The sequence below is a fragment of the Martes martes genome, assembly GCF_963455335.1.
Source record: "Martes martes genome assembly, chromosome: 2".
NCBI classification, from domain to species: Eukaryota; Metazoa; Chordata; class Mammalia; order Carnivora; family Mustelidae; genus Martes; species Martes martes.
In genome coordinates, this window is record NC_137889.1 from 182,619,266 (window position 1) to 182,631,589 (window position 12,324).

A 12,324-nucleotide genomic window follows, 5' to 3' on the forward strand; every position below is an offset into this window, starting at 1 on the left:
TGATTAGAATTATTTGCTAAAAGCCCATTCAATCATTTTAATTTTGAAGTTCAGACAAATTTGATTTATTACCTATTCTATGGCAATCACAAGAACTAATAATATCTCAATTGTTATTGTTCTCAAATTGACATCTCCTTTGAAGTAAGTACACACAAACACCATTACTTGACAAAGATGACCCAGTACTGAACAATAATAACAAGACTAAGATAGCAAGCAGTTTTACTTTATTGATCAGCCACTTTCAAATTTGCTTCTGATAGAAAACACACTTGGATTTTTCCACATGTGTTAGTCATTGATTATTGCTATCACCATTAAAAATAATAACAATGATATAATTTCTACCTTAAAGCCTCAGTTTATTTTAGGTATTTTTTCTTAGTTTCAAAGCTTCAACTGGACACTTTCCATGTAAATTGGATTCATTTTTCCTTCTGTTCATCCAATTTTTCCCCTGACAGTTTATCACTTGAAACTGCATAGAGTTAGGGACAGGGAAATACTGGGGGGGATGTTTTAAAACAAAGAAAGACTACAGAAATATATATTCTATATCCATTCATCTGTCGATGGATATCTGGGCTGTTTCCATATTTTACGATGGAATATTACTCAGCCATCAAAAATAATGAAATCTTACCATCTGCAACAACATGGATGGAACTAGAGGGTATTATGCTAAATGAAATAAGTCAATCAGAGAAGGATAATTATCATGTGATTTCACTCATATTGAATTTTTTTAAAATTAATTTTTTTCCAGTGTTCCAAGATTCATTATTTATGCACCACACCCAGTGCTCCATGTGGAATTTAAGAATGATCTTAAATTCCACATTCCTCCATGTAAGAATTTAAGAATGATCATAGGGAAAGGGAGTCAAAAACAAAATAAGATGAAATCAGAGAGGGAGACAAAACATAAGATAAACTTAACTATAGGAAACAACTGAGGTTTGCTGGAGGGGAGGTGGGTGGGTAGATGGAGTAATAGGTGATGGGCATTAAGGAGGGCACATGATGTAATGAGCATTGGGTGTTATATGCAACTGATGAATCACTGAACTCTACCTCTGAAACTAATAATATACTGTATGTTAATTAATTGAATTGAAATTTTAAAAAAAGAAATATATATTCTATAATCCCTTGAAAGTAAGATGGGAATGAAACAAGAAATGGCACTGGAAACTTCCAAAGGCAGAACTACAAACTCTCACCCTGACCACCGAGTACTGGAAAATGAAAAATGAAAGACAGTCATAGATAAGCCAAGATTTTTTTCTATACATTCACAGATTGACAATTCCAGATTTCACAAGGCTAGTACACCCAACAAAGCTAGTCTCTAGACTCTGGGTGGGAAGCTTTTCTTTCAAATTTGGAAAAATAAAAAATAAAAGGAAATCTCCTTGTTGACTCTAAGCTCTTGGGTAAAATCGTCAAACATGCTTGTTCCTAAAAAGGAAACAAATTGGATTAAAAGTGCATTAAGACCACAAGCTCTTTTCTCCTAAAGCCAAAAAGTAGTCACCCCTCAGTGAGTAATAATTTTTCCCTCTAATCAACAGAGTTTAATTACAGCAACTAACTCAAACACTCAGGCTTTTATTAAATTAGTTATTGATTCAAAACCCTATGACTGGGGACACCTAGATGGCTCAGTCAGTTAAGCATCTGCCTTCAGCTCAGGTCATGATCCTGGGGTCTTGGGATCCAGTCCCACATCAGGCTCCTTGTTCAGTGAAGTGTCTGCTCCTCCCTCTACCTGCTGCTCCCTCTGCTTGTGCATTCTCTCTCTGACAAATGAATAAATAAAATACTTTTTTAAAAATCTGTGGCTCAAAAGCTAGATTTTCAAGATTTATTCAAAATGTGTAATTTTCCACCATCACAAATCACCAAGAATTCAAAAATATTGATGACCTTTAACAAAGGTGTGACAGGGAGCACCTGAGTGGCTCAGTGGGTTAAAGCCTCTGCCTTCGGCTCAGGTCATGATCCCAGGGTCCTGGGATCGAGCCCCAAGTTGGGCTCTCTGCTCTGTGGGGAGCCTGCTTCCCCGCCCTCCCTGCGTGCCTCTGCTTACTTGTGATCTCTGTCTGTCAAATAAATAAGTAAAATCTTTAAAAAAGAAAAAAAGGTGCAACAGAACTATATTATTACCAAACATAGAACATTTTTCATGAACTGAGAGTCAGAACTTAACTTTCAGTCGAGGCCACAATCCCTGAAATTCAGCTTACCTGGTCCTCTCTCGCAGATATGAAGGCAACTCACTAGTTAGAAACAGTAGGTTTTGTCTCCCAAAAGAGAATAAGGGGAAAAAAAAAGAAGCATCTAGAACTGCAGAGGTTGATGCAATTTTAAAAATACACAAACAAGGCTGGTGGCCATTTTGTGAAGTGGCGAAAGAGATGGCCCACTGCGTGACCTTGGTTCAGCTATCCATTTCCTGTGACCACCTCATTGACAAGGACATCGGCTCCAAGTCTGACCCATTCTGTGTCCTTCTACAGGATGTGGGAAGGGGAAGCTGGATGGAGCTTGGCGAACTGAGCTAGTACGGAACTGTTCGAGCCCCAAGTTCTCCAAGACTCTGCAGCTTGAGTACCACTTTGAAACAGTCCAGAAGCTCCGATTTGGCATTTATGACATAGACATAATGAGCTGGGGAATGACTTCCTAGGAGGGGCTGAGTGTTCCCTAGAAGAGGTATCCACTCAGAAGATGAAGGATAGTTGTATAGTGGCCATGGAAGTGGAGGCCAGAAACCTAGATAAGGACTTCCTGGAGAAATTGGATCCATTCTTGGAGTTCTTCCATCAGGGTGATGGGAAACGGCACCTGGCATACAGATCTGAGGTAATCAAGAACAACTTGAATCCTACATGGAAACACTCTCTGTTCCCCTTCAGCATTTCTGTGGGGAAGATCCCAGCACACCCGTGCATAATCTGATGCTCAGATTATGACAGTGATGGTTCACATGATCTTACTGGTACTTTCTACACCAGCTTGGCACAGCTGCAAGAAGTCCCCACTGAGTTTGAATGGATCCACCCTGAGAAAAAGCAGAAACAGAAAATCTGCAAGAACTCTGTGACTGTTTGTGTCAAGATTTGCCAGGTAGAAACATAGTATTCATTCCTGGACTATGTGATGTGAGGCTGTCAAATTAACTTCACTGTAGGCATTGACTTCACGGGCTCCAATGGAGATCCTTCCTCCCCCAACTCCCTGTACTACCTGAGCCCAGCAGGGGTCAATGAGTACCTGAGAGCACTATGGAGTGTGGGCAACATAATTCAGGACTATGATTCAGACAAGCTATCCCAGCATTTGGATTTGGGGCCCAGGTATCCCCTGATTAGCAGGTCTCCCATGAATTTGCCTTGAACTTTGACTGCAGTTAACACCTACTGCACAGGAATCCAGGGCATTGTGGATGCTTACCACCAAGCCCTGCCCCAAGTTCACCTCTATAGCACTACGAACTTTGCACCCAACATCAACCATTGGCTAGGTTGGCAACCCAGGCTGCATATCAGAGGACTGCCTTGCAATACTTCATGCTGTTGCTGCTGACTGACAGTGCTGTGACAGATGTGGAAGCCACATGTGAGGCTGTGGCACGTGCCTCCCACCTGCCCATGTCAGTGATCATTGTGGGTGTGGGTGGTGCTTACTTCGAGGCCATGGAGCGGCTGGATGCTGATGGTGGACCCTTGCATGCATGCTCTGGGGTGGCAGCTGCCTGTGACATAGTGCAGTTTGTGTCCTACCACCACTTCCAGAATGCCCCCTTGGGAGACATTGACACAGACTGTGCTTGCAGAAGTACACACACAACTCGTCTCCTACTTCAGGGCCCAAGGTTGGGCCCCATTCAAGCCACTTCCACCCCGAGTCAAGAGCCCTGCACGTGCTCCTCAGGCTTAGATTCCCTTAGAGGGTGGGCTATGGCTAGTTCTCAGCCTTGTGCCCCCAAGGTCCCTGTGGGCATGGATCAATCCTGCACACATTCCCCAGTGCTACACTTTACATTTTATACTTTTATATTTGCTCCTGCTGTTGCTCTTGATCCCTTCTTCTTGCCCCTGGAGTCCTTCATTTAATAAAGGTCAGTGAAAGCCAAAACAAAACAAAAACAAAACACAAACAAACAAAACACCTGATAGAAGTCAACTTGATGAACAGAGGAAGCCACAGATGCTTTGAGCAATTGGCAGGTGTGTATCATTTCTTCATTCCATTATCAGACATTTATTATGTGCCTACTGTATGCCAAGCTCACTGGGAGCTGAATAGGATTAACCATACTGTAATTTCAGGCCGTCCAAGAAACCATCACACAAGCAACCCGTGTAGTACCAGTTTACAAGCCTGATTCCTTTTTTTACTTTTTTAAATTTATTTTATTTTTTAGAAGATTTTATTTATTTGTTTGTCCGAGAGAGAGAAAGAACATACAAGTAGGGGGAGGGAGAAGCAGGATCCTTGCTGAGCCAGGAGCCTGATGCAGGACTCAATTCTGGACCCTGGGGTCATGAACTGAGCTGAAGGCAGATGATTAGCCAACTGAACTACCCAGTGTCCTGCAAGTCTGATTTCTAATAACTGGTCCCCCTCTACGAAAAAGGAATTCCTTCGGCTATCAAATGACTCATAAAATAGGTCCTCCCCCTCCCTGATATCTCAGGTGATAAAATTTACTTCAAAACTTCTATGGCTTAGATTTTTTTCCAGAAACAAATTAAAGACCTAACCAGTTATTTTTTGTACTAAGTTTTTTAAAAAGCTGAATGAAATGTGCAATATTTCTCCCTATCTATCTCACTTCTACGTGTAGATTCTTAGTTTGCATACAATTCCCAACATAAGTCACTTGACCCTATCTTCTAAAATATGCTTTGATATAAAAGGAGAGAGTGCAAAAATAGTGAGAGATGGGGTTAGGTATACAGCACACTGCTCAGGGAGCTCTTTTAGTTCAATTTTGTTATCAAAGCTTGGAATCTAAAATATGAGTATGGGAGGAGATAGGACTCATAGCCGTCATGTTGTACCAAGGTCCCTGCTCACCCTCCCCAGAAGTGGGGAAGCCATAGAAAAATGTTTCCTACTCTCAAAAGCTTCATTCATCATGGCATTTCAACAAGACCCAGTATATATTTGGTTCCCTTTTATAAAAACAGCATAATGCTTTTGGCCACAAGTCATTAAAAGACCATGGAGGACAATGTAAGTGTTGATTTTCATTTTCATCTCAATAACCATCATTTCTATCATCTTTATTCAGACATCAATTACCTGCTCTGTTTCCTCTGCCCTTCAAGTAAGAAAAGCAATTCCCTGGAGGAGACTGAAGGAAAAGCAAAGCTGATAGAGTATTTGGGAAAAGAGGTTAAAATGGGTGAATTGAAGGCTTATGTCCTCTCAACCCAAAAAACAATCAGGTCAACTCAGAAAATCTGCCCTTCAGTTAAAATCTGTGGCAGAATAGAACAAGGCAGTTTTGCCACAAAGTTTGCATGACTTGGCTTCCAGGCAATTTGGTAGGTTAAAACCAGTAGAAAAGAGACCAAAACAAAAATAAAGAAAATGTTAATAAATGATTGTGTTTTAGGAGAAACTTTGTTCAATTTCATAAAACCACTCATTTCAGTAATTATTACCATAGCTAACATTTAGTGCTGGAAAATACCAGACACTATATCAAGCCCTTTACAAAGTTCGTATTTAATTCTCACAAAAGTCCTATGAAGGACGTACTTTTATTCTCCCCATTTTCTAGATGAGCACATTGGGATACACAGAAGTGAAGAAACTTGCACAACGTCAAGAATCTAGTAAGTTCTAAAGATGAACATGCTATGGGGATGTTTATTAAGGATGGAGAAATGTTAACTATTCAGAGAACTGCAGAATGTTTCCACCCAGAATCATCCTACCTAAAAGGACAATAGCACTACCCATGGGGAAATATACCAGTAGAGCCAGGAGAGAAACGAGGCCTGTATCTCAAGATAGACTATTTCTCCTCCATTCCCCACCCCCTTGCCTATCACCTCCGTCTCTATTCCAAAGTGCTAGGTCTGATGAAAAGTGAAAAGGCAGTTTATAAACTCCTGCCCCAGATCCCCCAGGCTTCATGGTTTAGATGAGGTAGGAGATTAGATTTAAATTGAGTCTGAGATTGACTTTTTAAACCAAAATGGACTGAAATTTTTATAACTTAAAGAGGGCAGAACGTTATGGAACCTGCCAAAGATGTTAAAGAGTGGGAAAATGGGAATTCACTTGAACTCTATAGAAATCAATAATTGGAGAGGCACCTGGGTGGCTCAGTCAGTTAAGCGTCCAACTCTTGGTTTCTGGCTCAGGTCATGATCTTGAGGTCATGGGATTGAGTCCCACGTTGGGCTCCACACTCAGTGCAGAGTCTGCTTCAGATTCTTTCTCCCTCCCCCTCTGCCTCCCTGCTCAGTCTCTCTCTCTCTCTCTCTCTCTCTCTCTCTCTCTCTCTGAAATAAATAAATAAAATCTTTTAAAAAAAGGAATCAATAATTGGAGAAAACACAAACATTTCATGTTTATGCTCCACTTAGTTAAAACTCCTCAGTTACCTCCTCCATAAAGGGGAGTGGGGTCGTGGTTTTCAAACACTCCAAGGAAAGAAGGTCGCAGAGAATGTTTCTGTCTGCCCTACTGACCACCGCAGATAAGCAGCGGCTGCTCACCCTGCTTGGAAACATTACATCCTGTTTCCACCAAGGGCCCTGGGTGGAGCCCACAGGCTGCCATCTAGGGCTGTGGCAATTGGATGGGAACTCCCCGGAAGCCTAGTAGGGGTGCTGGCCATGGGCACAGACACTACGCTCCTGCTGAAGTGTGCCAGTTGGTAATGAAGTGAGTTTTCCTCTCCCCTTGCCATGACAGGTGCTTGACATCAGTTAAATGACCCAAGAGGGAAAATGCCCAGGGCAGGGCAAGCCTGGGGAGCATGTGTCTGACACACCTCACAATTTTCCCTGAGCTCCCATTCTTCCACCAGGACCAGGTTGTCTTGGCTCCCAGGATACAGAAATACTCAAATCCCAAATTCCCTTGGGCTTTTTCCCAGCTCCCTCCCTATCAATCCCTTCATCTGCCCTTAGAGAAGCAAATAATTGGAAAGTGTCCCTGCTAAAAAGCCGTATCAGAAAACAGACCACCTAATAAAAAACACCAGTTGGTATAGACTTTGGAGGACAATTTAGCAATATCTATTAAAATTGTAATGTGCTTACTCCCCGACCCAGCAATTCTTCTGGGTATTTTCCTGTGAGTGTGTCATACACAGCTGTATTCCCAGTGCCTTAGAATGACCATTACCAGGTAGATAGCGGGCGCTCAATGAAAATGTATTAAATGATGAAAGGAATGAATACATAATTTGAAAAAATGAATTGGCAAACAGGCCGACACATAAGTTAACATTTCACCTACATTTATGAAAAGCATAAGTTGTATTTTTCCTGCTGTTCAGAAAATGTTGTAAACCTTTTCAGGTCACAGCACGTTATCGGAGGTACAGAAGTCTACATGCTCTCTGTACACAATCCTTCTGTTACCTTCTTTTATTCTGTGGTGCCCCGTCTCCCCCTCCATACCCTTCACAGCTCCACTTCCATCTCCCGCCCCACATTCATGTTTATGATAAACGTCCTTGCATCTCGATGTAGTACTAAAAGATAAATAACCATTTTACACATGTGTTTTTATCTTCCGTAAGCGATATTGCATATAAATCTTATTCAACTTCTTGCTCTTTTCACTGTGTTTTTAAGATCAATCCATTTAGGGGGGCGCCTGGGTGGCTCAGTGGGTTAAAGCCTCTGCTTTCGGCTCAGGTCATGATCCCAGGGTCCTGGGATCGAGCCCCGCATCGGGCTCTCTGCTCTGCAGGGAGACTGCTTCCTCCTCTCTCTGCCTGCCTCTCTGCCTACTTGTGATCTTTGTCTGTCGAATAAATACATAAAATCTTTAAAAAAAAAAAAGATCAATCCATTTAAACTGTAGATACATCTACTTTGCTGAACCGTGACTATTGCATAGTATTCTGTACTAGATAGTCACTCTGACTTACTCACCCATTCCCGTTGTGATGGACAAGTCCCTTCCAACTCCCTATCATCACAAACGATGTTGCCAAAATATATTAAAATGCTCCTATGTGATTCTTTATACCTGTGCAAGAGTTCCTCGGAAACATATGACTAGAAAAGGGATTGTGGGTGACAGAGAATATGCATCCTTCTCTGTTTCTCTAAGGAGCACCAGATTGTTTCCCAGAATGACTACACCAACTCACATTCACTAGCACATGAGGGTCTCTCTTTCCTCAAATGGAATTATCTGACCAGTGATCAGAATTATCAAACTTTACATTTTTTGTATTTCACCATCATAGAGTGGTATCTTAGGCTTCATCTGTGATTCTGATTTCAACAAGACTCATGTCCCTTGTACATGGTCTGCTTTTACTTTAGGAAGATTTTAGAATTTTTTATCTTGGGCTTTGAAGATATTTATTTTTCCTTTAATCTATCTCACTGATGAGTGTCCTGTTCTCAATGATCTTGAAGGTCGAGCAAGCGGCCCAGATTATCCACGCAGTCATAATTGTGGATAGATCTGAGAGGCCATTCATCTTCTATTCAAACTGCTCATATAACACCGAAATCCCCTTCTGTAATATCTCTGTCCACATTAATCCAGTCTCTGAAATGTCAAAGAGGAATCCTCTCACACCAATGGACATTACAGCTCAATGTTTGCATCTTTCTTAACGTTCAAGTACTTGAAGCAGGTGCAGCAACTGATACACATAGATCTCAATAAAAAAGGGCTTCCTTCCTTCCCTTCTGTTTGCCTACTTCCGATGTCTTGAGTGCAAATCCTCATACAGGCCCTATACATATCTGAAAACAGTCACCTTCTCTCCCTCCGTGTTTCCTTCCTCTAGTTTCTAGCTCCTGCCCACAATACACCTCCCACATCAGACTTTCTATACCACTCAATTTCCTGTTGGTTCTTTCAGCGAACAATCTGATTTGGAAGTCTCCTGGAGCCCCTTAAAATGTGGTGACTAGAAAATGGACGTCCAGGTAGATTCTAAACAGAACAAAGCACATTGAGCCCATGACTTCGTCCACTTTCCATTGAGTCTATTATGTAAAGTGAGGACACATCCCTGTCTTATCAGTAGCAGCACCTGATGGCTCACTGAACTCGTAGCCTGCTCAATCCCCCAGGCCTTCTTCACATGAATGCTTGCTTCTACCTGTGGAATTCATTCTGAGAACTGCTTAGATGGTTCAGAGTGCAAACTGAAACCAAAATCTATGGTTCAAGCTACCCTTCAAGTGCTCACCTCCAATGTCATTAACTCCTGGCTTTTCTCCTTTCTTTTCTCCATTCAACTGTTACATGATTGCTCAGACTGTAGTACTAGATAGACCAGGGTTCAAAACCTTCCTCTGTGTCTTCCTAACTCAGTGACCTTGGGAAAGTTATTTGTTCCCTCTGTACTTGTGCTGCTTTGATCTCCTTGGAAATAACAACCTTTACTTTATAGTAATGTGAAGTGCTATGAAGATTAAATAAGACATAATATTATAAAATGACTGACACACAGAAGACCCTGAGCATGTGACTTCCTTCCTCCTGACTCTCGGCCTTTTCTGCCTGGACTTCAAAAAGGAACAGAGGGCACCCAATTCTTCTCAGCTCTGTCTAGACTCCTGATTCCCACAACAAAAACCATCCATCTACCTTCATATTTCCTCAACTCTGTGCTCTCTGGTACAAAACACATTAGCTGATCCAAGATAGTGCAGGAAGAGGTCACAGTGGATCGAGATGTTCCTTTTCCAGATGATATTTGCAACTTCACAGAAGTTTCCCAGATTCTCGTCGCCTTAATGCTTTAGGGATCAAAGTCAGGATATAGGGGATGAAGTCAGGCAAAAAGGATTCCCCCCACCTCAGTGGTTTGATGTTGGCACACTGTGGCTGTGATGTGCCTCAGTGGGAGATGGCGGAGATGGGGGCATCAGACTGAGGAGCTGTACTAGTCCAGGGGCTGCCACCATGGTGAGGAGCTGTGCGGAACTCACAGGAGACCAATAGCATTCACATCAGACATTGCTTCACAGACCTCCAGCCACCTATGTGCAATCCCACTTGAAGTTTCCCTTTATCAGTTCCCACATTATCAGAAAGTTCCCACATTATCAGAAACCACTGAGGGGAAGATGGAGGTCTGCAGCAAAGAGTGGTTGTGGTCTTTGCCACATTCCCTTTGGCCCACCTGATTTCAACATAGGTATGGTGGACAGCCTTGCTTATGACACCAGATTCCAACTCAAGGTCCTGTCAACATATCTCCAGATTTTCTGCTCAGAGAGTTTGCCCAAAAAGCAAGGAAGACTGCTGAGCCTGCATGTGGCCATAGCCCAGGAGAGAAAAAGAATTAACACCTCCCGATGAACCCCAGCTTCCTGCCCAATGGAAGAATTATTTTTGAGGTGCCTTCTATGAGGTTCTTCAGAGCCAGCTGCCCACTGTAGCAACCAGCTCAATAAAATACCTTTATTGGATTTTCTGCCTTGCCCGCCTTATCCTCCCTACTTCTTCATTGTGCTTCCCGGGATTCTCTCCCCCAAACTACCTGACCCTTGTCTGTCTCTCGGACTTTGCCACTGGAGATATCCAACTAGGGTTTTGATTTCAGCCAGAGAAATGGTGAGTTTTTTTTGTTCCTGTTAATTTGGCACCACTTTATCTTCAGACGGGTGTGCTCTGAGAATACAAAAACTTCTTAAATGTTACCTGAAACATTTGGTTATTCTCCAGCCATTAAATGGGTTACAAATAGAATTAACTGCCCTACCTTCTGCAATCTTTACCGTCTCACATGTGCGTTTAGTATTCATGGAGATGTCAAATAACTTATCCAAGTTCACACAGCTGGTGAGAGGTAGAGCAGAGATTTGAACCTGTGACCTCAGAGTTTATACTCTTTCCACCAGACCTCCCAGGATGTGAACCAGATCTTCACCTCTTCCCAGGGAATCTGGAGACAAGAGTTTGATTCCTGGCTTGGCCACCAAGTAATTTAGGCCAATTTACGTCTTTAAAGGTTTTACTGACTCTACTGAAAATATAACTGTATTTTGCATAACATCATAAGAGCACAGAAAAAATGAACTCATGTTTGTAAAATACTCTATAAAGCCTAAATATACTTTTATCTTTAGCATATTCTCATATGCAGTTAAAAACCATACTCTCAAAAAGGCGTTCTAGAACCCCAAACTAAGATTGGGTTTCAATGTCTCCATTTCTTAACTAGCCAGACACCAAATGACATCTTTTCAACAGCATAGATGATGTCTTGTGGAGCCTAGAAAATAAATGTCAATACTTGTGGTAATTTCTGAGAATTTAAAAGTGCTAGTCCCAGAATAAATATATATTGGGGGGGGAAGTAATATAACCCAGGCCAATAAATATTCAAGAAAAATGCTCACACAGAAAACATGTGGGAATCTAAGTGTATTGATTCAAAAGGAGGAAAGTAAGTTGATACTCAGATTGGGCTGTGGTGGTACTTGAACCCAGGGCTCCCTGGCTGCCTGTGACACGCTGCTCACCATTTCTGGGAAGTCAGGGCCAGACACAAAACTCACATGCTCCCCATAGGACGGAAATACCCTCCATGTGTCTGAAACAACCTTCTTTTTACTACCATGATATTTGATAAACTGGAGACTGGTTGCACTAATATGACCACAGTCATTTCACTCTATAGTCTTAGAAATATTAAATATATCTAGAAGCCATAGTTAACCATATCTTCCCTGGCAGCATCAACCCATTACCAGATGTATTATTCGAAAGATCATAAATGCGGGTAATGCAAGCCTAAAACATCTCAAACTTATTCGTGACGTTTTCAGACTTTCCAACTTTAGCAATCCTGCTTCAGCAAGGCCGCCTGTGGTGTATGCTAAGTATTTGCCACTGTCCCTATTTTCTGAGCCTTGGTGTGAGAGTTAATTTTAGGAGTCAACTTAGCTAGGCCATGATACCCCCAGGTATTTCGTCAAATATTATTCTAGATGTCTCCGTGAGGACACTTCAAGATATTAACATCTAAACCAGTAGGCTTTGAGTAAAGTGGATTACCCTCTTGGGGTGGGGGGGCTTCATCCATTCAGGTGGAAAGCATTAGTAGAAAAAACTGACCTCACAGGAGACGAAGTCGAG

The 12,324-nt window shown here is 42.0% G+C and overlaps 1 pseudogene across 1 annotated transcript; it reads left to right on the forward strand.

The window, feature by feature from the left end:
- The first annotated feature begins 2,423 nt into the window (after window positions 1-2,423).
- On the forward strand, window positions 2,424-3,948 carry LOC308338947 (copine-1-like; annotated as a pseudogene). The gene has a single exon. The product of its transcript is annotated as a copine-1-like (transcript).
- Window positions 3,949-12,324: the final 8,376 nt, after the last annotated feature.